Source organism: Rhamphochromis sp. 'chilingali', assembly GCF_963969265.1.
Source record: "Rhamphochromis sp. 'chilingali' genome assembly, chromosome: 2".
NCBI classification, from domain to species: Eukaryota; Metazoa; Chordata; class Actinopteri; order Cichliformes; family Cichlidae; genus Rhamphochromis; species Rhamphochromis sp. 'chilingali'.
The window spans coordinates 63,610,024-63,621,021 of NC_137930.1; the positions used below are offsets into that span (position 1 = coordinate 63,610,024).

General features: G+C 39.8%; 1 protein-coding gene across 1 annotated transcript in view; it reads right to left on the reverse strand.

Moving 5' to 3' along the window:
• Positions 1-979, reverse strand: part of LOC308391566 (excitatory amino acid transporter 2-like) — a 28,926-nt gene extending 27,947 nt beyond the window's left edge. Inside the window, exon 1 of the mRNA XM_080874214.1 lies at positions 740-979. The gene's annotated coding sequence lies outside the window, so the exon portion shown is untranslated. The remainder of the gene's footprint in view (positions 1-739) is intronic.
• Positions 980-10,998: the final 10,019 nt, after the last annotated feature.

Here is a 10,998-nt window from a genome sequence, read left to right on the forward strand (position 1 = left end):
GTGATTTGCGCTTAACCCATCTGGATTTCTCTAAACAATAATAAAATGGGAATCGTTTCGCGTTTGGATGAAGGAAAACAAGGGCAGCCACCTTCACAGAGTGCTGTTTTTGGCTCAGCTGCCAGTTAATTAGAATAATTATTATTAGAATAATCACGGGCCATCCTCAGAATTGTGTCCAGAAATGTTAGGTATCAAAGTGTTGACCATCGCAAAGCCGGGTTTATTTTTAACCGTCCACTGTAATGTTTCTTTACATCGTTTATCTACATCTCGTCCAACCGACTTTCATTTAACATTTGGCATTTTCGCGATCCGAAGAGAAATATGAGCATATTTAGCCCTTTTCACTGCTGCAATTTAATCTGCAGCTCAAGCTTATTGTTGACGGTCGGCCTTGTGGGACTTTTCACTGCAGGTTGTCAGTTTACCTTTGGAGTAGCTGCGATATGAATGTAAAAACAAACAAACAAACAAACAAAAATGTTAATGAAAAGGGGGAGAGATGGAAATCTGTCAACCAATTAGCTTTTTGAAATGGTTTACCTACTAGCATGTATATCAGGTGCACCTGTAATCGTTTCTCAAAGCAATTACTTATGTTTACCTGTAAGTTGTGGTGATGAACAACCAACTGGATGTGACGCCAAAGAAAAGCCACTCACTCGTTAATAATCAACCTGTTTGTGTTTACGTATGCTATTTGCATGTTTAAAATAAATGCCAATCATTGTCTTACCTTTGCAGCAAATCGCGGCGAAAAAAAGTTTTTGGTGCTGTCCCCGTACAGGACCTTATTTCATCAGCTTCAGAGAGGGGCTGCCACCGCGAGATTCAGAGCGCACCGCGTTCCAAGACAGGAGCGCTTCACAGACCAAACAGGGATTTTCTGTTAGTAAAATCCGAGGAGCTCCGCAGCTCAACGATCCCACTGAATGAGCTCTGCCTCACCTCACTCTTCGGCGCTTTACTCCCCCACCCACCTCCACCCGTTCCCCCCCTCTTTGTTCCTTCTGCATGGGAATGCCAACTCTCGTTGGCTGAAGATGCAGCCTGTACCGTACCCCTTTTTCTCTCCGTGTCTCCCTGTGACCCTCTCTACCCCACTCAGTCTCTAGTTTTCTTTCACACGTATGCATAGGAGCACGCGCGCGATTTACCGGCAAGGACACGCAAAACCTTCCTCATAAGGACATTGGTTAAGTGAGCTAGATTTCCTTAAAGTGAAGCCCACTAATACCAACCTAACCTCAAAAAGTGTCCTAATTAAGTCATTCTTTGATAGCCATGAGGTGATCTGCGGATTTTTCTGATCTACACCAATGGCATTATTGGTGATGTGAGGTTTTATTACCTATTTTTACACAGGCTCGAGGTTATATTAGACCTGCACTACATTTTATATGTTGTCGGTCTAACTTGCAGCATATTTATTAGATAAATGAAAGAAAAGTGAAATATATATCCAGTCTAAGTCTAAAGTAAGAAGAAGGTGTTATTAGTTAGTATTTAGCTTCATGTAAGATTCAAAGAATGACGCAGAGAATCTTCAACCCAAAGCTAAAATTAAATTTAATACGGTAGTAGTATGAGAAAAAAAAGTATACAATCTTTACAATGGAGTACACGATGAACTCTCATTTTCTTTCTCTTGAAAATGACTGCAATGATCAATTGTTGGCAAAGAAGTAGTCCATTAATTCTGAGTGGGATAATACATTTAAGATTACCCTGAAGTCCAAATCAAAAATACTGCCTTCATTCTGGTGATGGATATAAAGTAGTGTGTGTCATCTGGCTTCATGGATGAAATCTGGGTATCATCTGCATAGAAGTGAAGATGTATATTTCGCCTTCATACTGCCTGTATAATGTAAATAGAACTGGTTCTAGCACGGAACCCTGTGGAACTCCATAATGAACCTTAGCATATGAGAAAGACTCACCACAGGGAAAGCTAAAGGCTAGGCCTGAAACTCTGATTGTGGGTGACTCTGCCGTAAAGGATGTACAAAGGATGTGCGGTAAGAACACTAAAGTCCTCTGCTTTCCTAACGATATGGTCAACAACCTGAAGGAGAGAATTCTTCAAATTGCAGATGAATATCCAACTGTGACAAACATTGTTCTGCATACAGGGTCAAACGATGTGTCCAAACAACAGTCGGAGGTTCTGAAACGGGACTTTACTGGATTATTAAATACTGTAAACTCTCTGAATGCAGCTGTATTCATCAGTGGACCTGTACCGCCGGTCAGAGGAGGAGACGAGAGATTCAGCAGGTTGTTTACACTGAATAAATGGCTTATATCAGCATGTGCTGACCACTCAGTGCACTTTATCGACAACTTTAATATTTTTTGGGAACGCAGGCATCTGTTCAAAGCAAATGGATTTAATTTTAACAAGTCAGGGGTGAAACTGTTCACCTCCAACTTGTTTTATTCCATACATCATCCATCCATGCTTGGTGCCAAGGCTGAGATAAACGAGGAGTTATCTCATAAAGAGGAACAAACAGTACTCCAAGAACAGACAAAGCCCAGCAGAAACCTTGAGGAGGAGCTCCATTTGCCCCCACCCGGGAAGAGCCTCAGAAAGGAGAGACATCCATGGCATCTGAGGAAGAGCCTCAGAAAGGAGAGACATCTAAGGCAAGAAGAGGGGTCCCTATTTGCCTCCAACTCTCTCAACAACACCAACGACCAGGACAAGGGACCACGACCTTCCCCAGTCCCCCAAACCCCTGACAGGCCATCACCCTCCTCCCCCTCCCTTTCTCCCTCCTCCCCACACCTGAAATTCACTGAGGAGATGATGGAGCGGGTCAATGCTGGGCTCAGATCTACCCCCCGTCCCAATCCCTTTTTGTCCCCCATAAACCCCCCACCAGCGTGGCCAAAGGTTCGCCATCGAGCCCCACCCTCAACAGAGCAATCGAAGTCACATTGCCCAGCCTCGCCCCCCTTAGTTCCTCTTCATGCCCTGTCTCCGCAGTCTGATGCGTGATGTGTGAAGGGTCCGGGCTGTGAGGATTATGGCAGTGATGACTTTTCCCAGGAGAAGCTGGGACCGTGTTTACTAGAAGGTTTTAAAATTTCTGTACTTTTAGGTGACAGGAGACATGTGGCCTGGTCAAAACACAGAGAGCTGCACTCTAAAAGATCTTTAAACATAGTAAACATACCTTGTGTGCCACAGACTGCTCCCAAACACGAGGGGACAAGTAATACCTCTAAAACACTTAAGTTGGCTTTATTAAACATCAGATCTCTAGCTGGGAAAACATTTTTAATTAATGATTTAATCACTGAGCACAGCCTTGATTTTATGTTTTTAACTGAAACTTGGTTGGACCAAAATAACAGTGGAGCTGTTCTCATCGAGACGACCCCTCCTAACTACAGTTTTATCAGTGAGGCCAGGGTGAGCAGGAGAGGAGGAGGGGTTGCTGTCTTATTTAATGAATCATTTCAATGTAAGCAGCTATCTCCTGGAAGTTTTCAGTCTTTTGAATATGTGGCTTTACAGCTGAAGGCCCCATCCAAAGTTGTGTTTCTTAATGTTTACAGGCCTCCCAAATACTGCACAGACTTTTTTAATGACCTCAGTGAACTGCTGTCTGTGATCTGTGTTGATTTTGACTGTGTAATTATTGCTGGGGATTTTAACATTCATGTGGACAACCCTCAGGACAAAGGGACTAAAGACCTGAGTAACACTCTGGGCAACTTTGGGCTGACTCAGCATGTAACAGAGGCCACACATAATAGAGGACACACTCTCGACCTACTGATCTCCAAGAGCCTGAGCATTTCAAAGGTTACTGTGTCTGATGTGGGCCTGTCTGATCATTACTGTGTTTTCTTTGAAAGTAAAATCTCAGCCCACACAAATATATCAACAACAGTGATCACAAAACGGTGTATAACTGAACACAGTAGTGCAATTTTTAACCAGGTCTTCCCATTAACACCTGACCTGCCCAGAGGGTCAGTCAATGAGCTCGTCAATAGCTTCAATGCTAACATGTTAAATGTAATGGACACTATTGCTCCCATTAAGGTGAAGGTTATCTCTGGAAGGAAAAAGTCTCCATGGAGAAACTCCACACTGGTGAAAAAAGAAAAAAGAGAGTGTAGGAAAGCTGAGCGCAGATGGAGAAAAACAAACCTCCAGGTTCATTATGACATTTATAAAGAGAAACTTCACAATTATAATTTACAACTGAGGAATGCAAGGAGGTCCTACTTCTCTGACATCATCACTAAAAACAGCCATAATGCTCGGGTCTTATTTTCTACAGTTGACAGGCTAACAAACCCTCCTGTGTCAGTGGCAGCTGAACTTCATTCGACCATGGCCTGCAATGACTTTGCCAAATTCTTCACTGAAAAAATCCAAAAAATTAGACAAGCAATTGGTACATCAACAGCAGATCCAGGATATGTACTGTGTCCACCAAAAAACTGTTTAAACACCATGAAACAGTTTCAACCTATTAACAGCAAAGACCTGGAGGACATCTTAGGTCAACTGAACTCCTCCTCTTGCTGTTTAGATGTCCTGCCAACAAGTTTTTTCAAAAAGGTCTCAAAGACTTTGGAGTCAGACCTGTTACAGATCGTCAACTTTTCTTTATTATCAGGTGTGTTTCCAGAATCACTAAAAACTGCTGTAATCAAACCTATACTGAAAAAGGACAATCTTGACAAGACACAAATGAACAACTACAGGCCGATCTCAAATCTCCCGTTTTTAAGTAAGATCATTGAAAAAGCAGTTTCTCAACAGCTCAGTTACTTCTTAAAACAGAATAATTGCTACGATGCCTTCCAGTCAGGTTTTAGACAGAACCACAGCACTGAAACCGCTCTGACCAAAGTGTTTAATGACATATGTCTGAATACAGACAGTGGAAAAAATGTCAGTCCTAGTTTTACTGGATCTCAGTGCAGCATTTGATACAGTTGACCACAACATATTACTCAAACGACTGGAGAACTGGACAGGTCTTTCAGGAACTGTACTAAACTGGTTCAAAACATACGTAGAAAACAGGAAATACTTTGTATCAATAGGTAACTTCACATCTGAGCAGACAAGTATCACATGTGGAGTTCCCCAAGGTTCCATCTTGGGACCCCTTCTGTTTAACATCTACATGCTCCCACTGGCACAGATTATAAACAACAACAAAATAAACTATCACAGCTATGCAGATGACACACAAATATATATCACAATGTCACCAGGAGACCGAGGCCCTGTACAGGCTCTTGGTAAATGCATTGAGGAAATCAATGACTGGTTGTGCCACAATTTTCTCCAGCTAAACAAAAACAAAACTGAGGTAATAGTCTTTGGCGCCAAAGAAAAACGATTACAGGTCACCAGAGAACTTCAATCTATACATCTAAAAACCAGAAACCAGGCGAGAAATTTGGGTGTAGTGATGGATGCAGACCTAAACTTAGAAAAACACATTAAGACAATAACAAAGTCAGCTTACTATCACCTCAAGAATATGTCAAGGATAAAAGATCTGATGTCTCAACAGGACCTGGAAAAACTAGTCCATGCATTCATTCTTTAGTAGGCTTGATTACTGTAACAGCATCTTTACAGGTCTACCTAAAAAATCAGTCAGACAACTACAGCTCATTCAGAACTCTGCTGCTCGAGTCCTCACTAAGACCAAAAAAGTGGACCACATCAGTCCAGCTCTGAGGTCTTTACACTGGCTGCCTGTCCGTCAGAGGATAGACTTTAAAGTTCTGATGCTGGTCTATAAAGCTCTGAATGGTTTAGGACCAAAATACATCAATGACCTCCTGACCCAGTATGAACCTTCCAGATCCCTCAGGTCATCTGGATCCGGTCTTTTATCAGTTCCCAGAGTCAGAACCAGACACGGAGAAGCTGCATTCAGCTTTTATGCTCCTTATATCTGGAACAAACTCCCAGAAAGCCTCAGATCAGCTGAAACACTCAGTTTATTTAAATCCAGGTTGAAGACTCACCTGTTCTCAGCTGCATTTGAATAAAGCACCAAATCCACACTTTAAGCTTAAATTTCAAAACTTACATTTAACTACTGATTTTATCTACTGTTCTGATTTTATCTGTTTTGATTTTATATACTGTTTTGTTTGTTTGTTTGTTTGTTTGTTTGTTTGTTTGTTTGTTTGTTTGTTTGTTTGTTAATTAGTTAGTTAGTTTATTTGCTTGTTTTAATCAATTTTAAATCATGCTTTTTATTTGTTCTTGTTTCTAATGTCTCTGTAAAGCACTTTGAATCACCTTGTTGTTGAATTGTGCTATACAAATAAACTTGCCTTGCCTTGCCTTGCCTTGCCTTGCCTTGCCTTGCCTTGCCTTGCCTTGCCATTTGCATGAACAAATTTGAGTCTCAGATATAATTCAAACAACTGCAATGTAATAGCTTTAATATCTATGGTATGCTCTAATGGTTGTAAGAAAAAATCAAGATCAACAGTATTGAATGCTGTGCTGAGGTCTAGCAGGACAAACACAAAGATAAGAGGCCATACGAATATCATTTGTGACCTTCACTAACATTGTTTCTATACTGAGATGACCTGATTGAACTGCTTTAACCTCCTAAGACCCGAACTCTTTCACGGCATGCATTTTTAATTTATCTTTGATATTTGGGCTGATTGGGACCTGATGAATGTAAAAACAAAGAATTACCAGATTTTTTTTTACCTAATTTTTGTTTCTAAGAAAAATGAGAGCCACATATGAAGATATTCGTTTAAAATTTTGATAGAACAGTAGCAGTATAATGTCCTCGTAAGTGGATATCAGGTCCTTGTAGAGCAAAATTTAGTATTTTGGTGTAAATAACCCAAAATGTGATGTCCACATATGTGGACGCCAGGTCCTAGGAGGTTAAAGCCCACAAAGGTGTCAAGTTTCCAATTATTCATGAACCATTCCAGTTTGGGCACAGTGTTGTAAAAGTGATATCTCCCACACTGATTTTCAATGCTAAAATAAACCTCTAAAGTTACAACATAGTTAAAGAAGTTAAATAACTCATCTCAGACTTAACCCAGACAGCATAAACAATTCTACCTTTCTAAATGTTTTGATTATGCAAGGTGGTGTGAGACCTTTTTCTGAAAGGAATAAAGAGTTAAAATGTCAGAAATGCTAAAATAAAATTCTCCTATTGATTCCATTGAAAGACAAGACATTATAGAAATATAAAGTAAGTAGGTCAATATTTTACTTTCACAAGGCATCGTGACACATCCTCAATTTAATGTTTTTGCCTCAGTGTAGCTGATAAAGACGTATAGTTACAGTGTTCCAGACCATGGGCTATTAATGATTCTGTGGGACTGTCAAACAGCAACCTTTCTCACTCTGGAATTTGAAAACAGATTTTTCTTAAACTCTGTCTTTCTGTTTATTTATCAAGATTTCTTGCTTTCATGTACAATTTTTAGGGTTGTTTTTTTTTTTATTTAGATTTTTTTTTCTTTGCTCAGCTTCAACAGGACTCTATGAGAGAAGGCTTTTCACCCCTCCATAGGTCTGGCTTGCCTGATCGAGTACAAGTAGCATATTTCAAACATGATGTCAAAAACTGGCTTTGTAACAAGTTTGTTTTCAAAGCCAATGAACTTTCAAAATTCACTGGCTACAAAATACCTTTGAGATGAGTTTGCGATCAATGGACTGATCTTTAAAGAGTGGGATTTGACTCATGAGAGTGCTGTTTGCATGCTGTTTCCTGTCAGTTCAAAGCCCTTGAAATCCATAAATCCCCTTTAAGCTGATCTGTTAGGGAATACTCTAGTTTGAGTGGGGACATAGTGATGAAGCAGTGCTTAAGGTTACTGTTTCTCTGACAGCATGTGATAGATCACACTGAATTATCATTGAAGTTACTGTACATTTAGATAAATATGGTCTTTGCATTTAAAGCTTATTAACCTCTTAAGCCCCAATGCTCCCTGATACGGGGGGAAAAGGCAGGAGATGAGTTAGGCTTGAGGCTTAAGAGGTTAAGCAACAAATAAGTGCATGTGGCGTAATGCAAGAAAAATCCCAAACGCAGAGTGCTGACCAAGAATTGTCAGGTATGAGGGGTTGGTGGAGCACTTTTTCAACTGATTTGAAAAAGTGCTCCACACTTCTGCACACATGACTCAATACAATGATTGCATGTTTTCAGTTGAGGGACCCTTTCGGTGTGTATGCAGCAGCCCACTAGCTTGGAAACAGAAAGGCATTTGTGTGAGCAGCACTAATTAGTCTCTACAAATTCTATTTGCAGCTTTGCCACCATGGATGTGGAAAAGTAAAGACTAATTGAATGGAAATAACAGAAATACATTTTTGATTTTTAACACAGGTAGTCTTAATTTTAATGTTTCGCTTTTCACATCTTCAAATTGAAAAGTTTAGGGAAAACTGAAGATCAAAAAGAGGGATCTGCTGGAAAATTCAATGTAAACCAGAAAACCATCAAAGTTACACCAAGACTGTATCAGTATTATCTCTTCTATTGTGTAGATATAAAAAAGAGAGAGCAGACAAGAAAAGAAAATGTGTCTGGGGTGTCTGATGAGCAGCACTGCTGACAGGAACAGAATGAGCGGTATGGACAGGGTGATAGCTTTGAGAAAAATAATAAGAAGCTTGTCTCTTTGGGAGAGCCATTGATGATATTGACAATCGAGGGGCTTACCGCAAGAAACTCACCAATCTTTCACACATGCATCATGTAGATTATCTGCAATATGGTATTCTTCCTTTTGAAATTAGCCCCACTTCTACTAGCTGTGGGCTGTTGGTTTCTAGGAATGCCATTTATTTGAGTTATACCTATGTAATGTAGGAAGGCATGACAGTGCATAGAGTAAGGGATTCCTGGCTTAAACTCACTAGCCAGCTAATGCCCATCTGTGTGGCATTGCCAGTTATCTCCAGGTATTCAAGGTTTCTCCTTTAGTCAAAGATATGCATGTCAGGTTAACTTGTCCATAGGTGTGATTGTGAGTGCAATATACCTTATAGAAAATAAACAAACTCAAAGGCTTACTCAGCATTAGGAATGGCCCAAAAATTGATTATCCCGAGTCATATTTGGTATGGTTATCTTTTTTCTTGACACAGCCTAAACTCTCTTAAGCAGGCTTTCTTGTACTTCCTTAAAGTATATGAATCGTTTCCAAGTTTTTTGAAGAGAGCCTTTTTGCTGACTTTTTTTCCGTTCTCTGTCACGATGAAAACATGCTGCTTCAATAATGTACTATTGAAAAGGTTCCTAACTCAAGGAATGAACCAATGTTGCTTCAGCCAAATCTATGAAAAATGCTAATGATGACACAATTAGTCCAACATAAAATATTATTTTTGCATGAGTGATGTGATTCCTAATAATCTATTATTTGAAAACTTAGCATATCTCAGGATGGAGTACTGTTGTGTCCTTAAAATCTTAAAGGAAAGTGGACGAGAGCTTGGAATTAAATTTTTTTCCTTTGAATGTCTCTTGTCCTCTCAGCCTTCCCACCCTGTCCTTTTAACTTGTCTCAGTCTGGGTCTTACATTAAGAATTTCTTAAGCTGCTTGGTTTTCACGTACAGATATTTCTGCACAAATCTGTTACCCAAGATTACTCGACTGTGACTTCAGTGTGACCTCAAGGAATGACATATTAGCTAGTTTATGGAACAGTTTAAGTAATTTATTTTTATTTATTTGTATCATGCTTTAAATACAATGATTTGTTAACTACCCTGTACACAGTATTGTATTGACCATTTAGGCTGAAGCTGAAATAAGATTTGATAGAGATAGCATGGTAAGTTGTGAAGTGCAACATTGAGTCAATAAGACAAGTAAGCGCAATTCAGCTTTCCATCTTTATGCATCTATTATTGTTACAGATACAATAACAAAAAACACAGAAGTTCAATGTTTGCACTGACTGACATGTAACTGTTGTAGTGTGTGGACACTGCAGTTTAGACTGAGTAAATCATAAATACAGGTGGAAATTACGGTTTAATTAATAATAGTGTAACATTAGCAAGATTTGTTTTAAACATTGACAAACATTTTTCAAATTTACCTTTAGTACCAGCAAATAAGCTTTACGACTGAGAGCTAGGGAGGTCTATGAGAAAAATGTGAGGAGCAAAGCTTGAACTGTAAATGCAGAAGACATTTCTGGACATTACAGAAGAAGTCCCATTTTGTTATGACAACAATGCTAACAGTGGAGTATGTGGGCATCCTTTTCAGCTCAAAGGCTTCCTCTCATGCTGAGAAGCAAGCACAGAAAGCTCATCAGCCTAACTGGGAAACTGGATCAACACCTAAACATTTTCTTTAAGTCTGGTGTTAAGTATTTTACCCCTCCGGCTCTCCAGTGTAAACTATTTTCTCATGGTAGCATTTTCTCATCATTATCCCAGTACTTTGTTCAGAGCTACACCTCTGTTCCCAGGCCAGTCAGCTTATGGTTCAACGTTGCCTGTCTCTCTATTGATGATGCCCTGTGAGCTTACAAGGGCCTGTGAACAGACGGTCTCCCAGCACAAGTGGATAGGACTGTCCTCTGGGAAACATGGGACTATTGCTAAGCTGTTGTTCAGCTTTGGTAAATGGTTGAAGAGAAAACAGAAAGTCTTTGATAGAAGATGTTCCTGTGAAGAGAAAAAGGGAATTCCACCAGTTCGGCATTCCAGTTGTGACCTTGCATTATTAATATCTCCTGTTGAACTGTAAAAGGCCAAATAGTTTTTGAAAAGTAATAAGTAGATGTTATACTAAACACAAACGTGTTTGCTAAAACATTATATTGGGTGGAATGACACAAAGCAATTGCAGCCAGCTGGAAATGAAAGCTCAGGTCATTTTTGTCTATGCTGTAAGACTGCAGTGTTTCACCAGCTTCACCGTGTGCATAAATGGAATAAAACTACAGTAATGCATTGCTTACTGTCCCG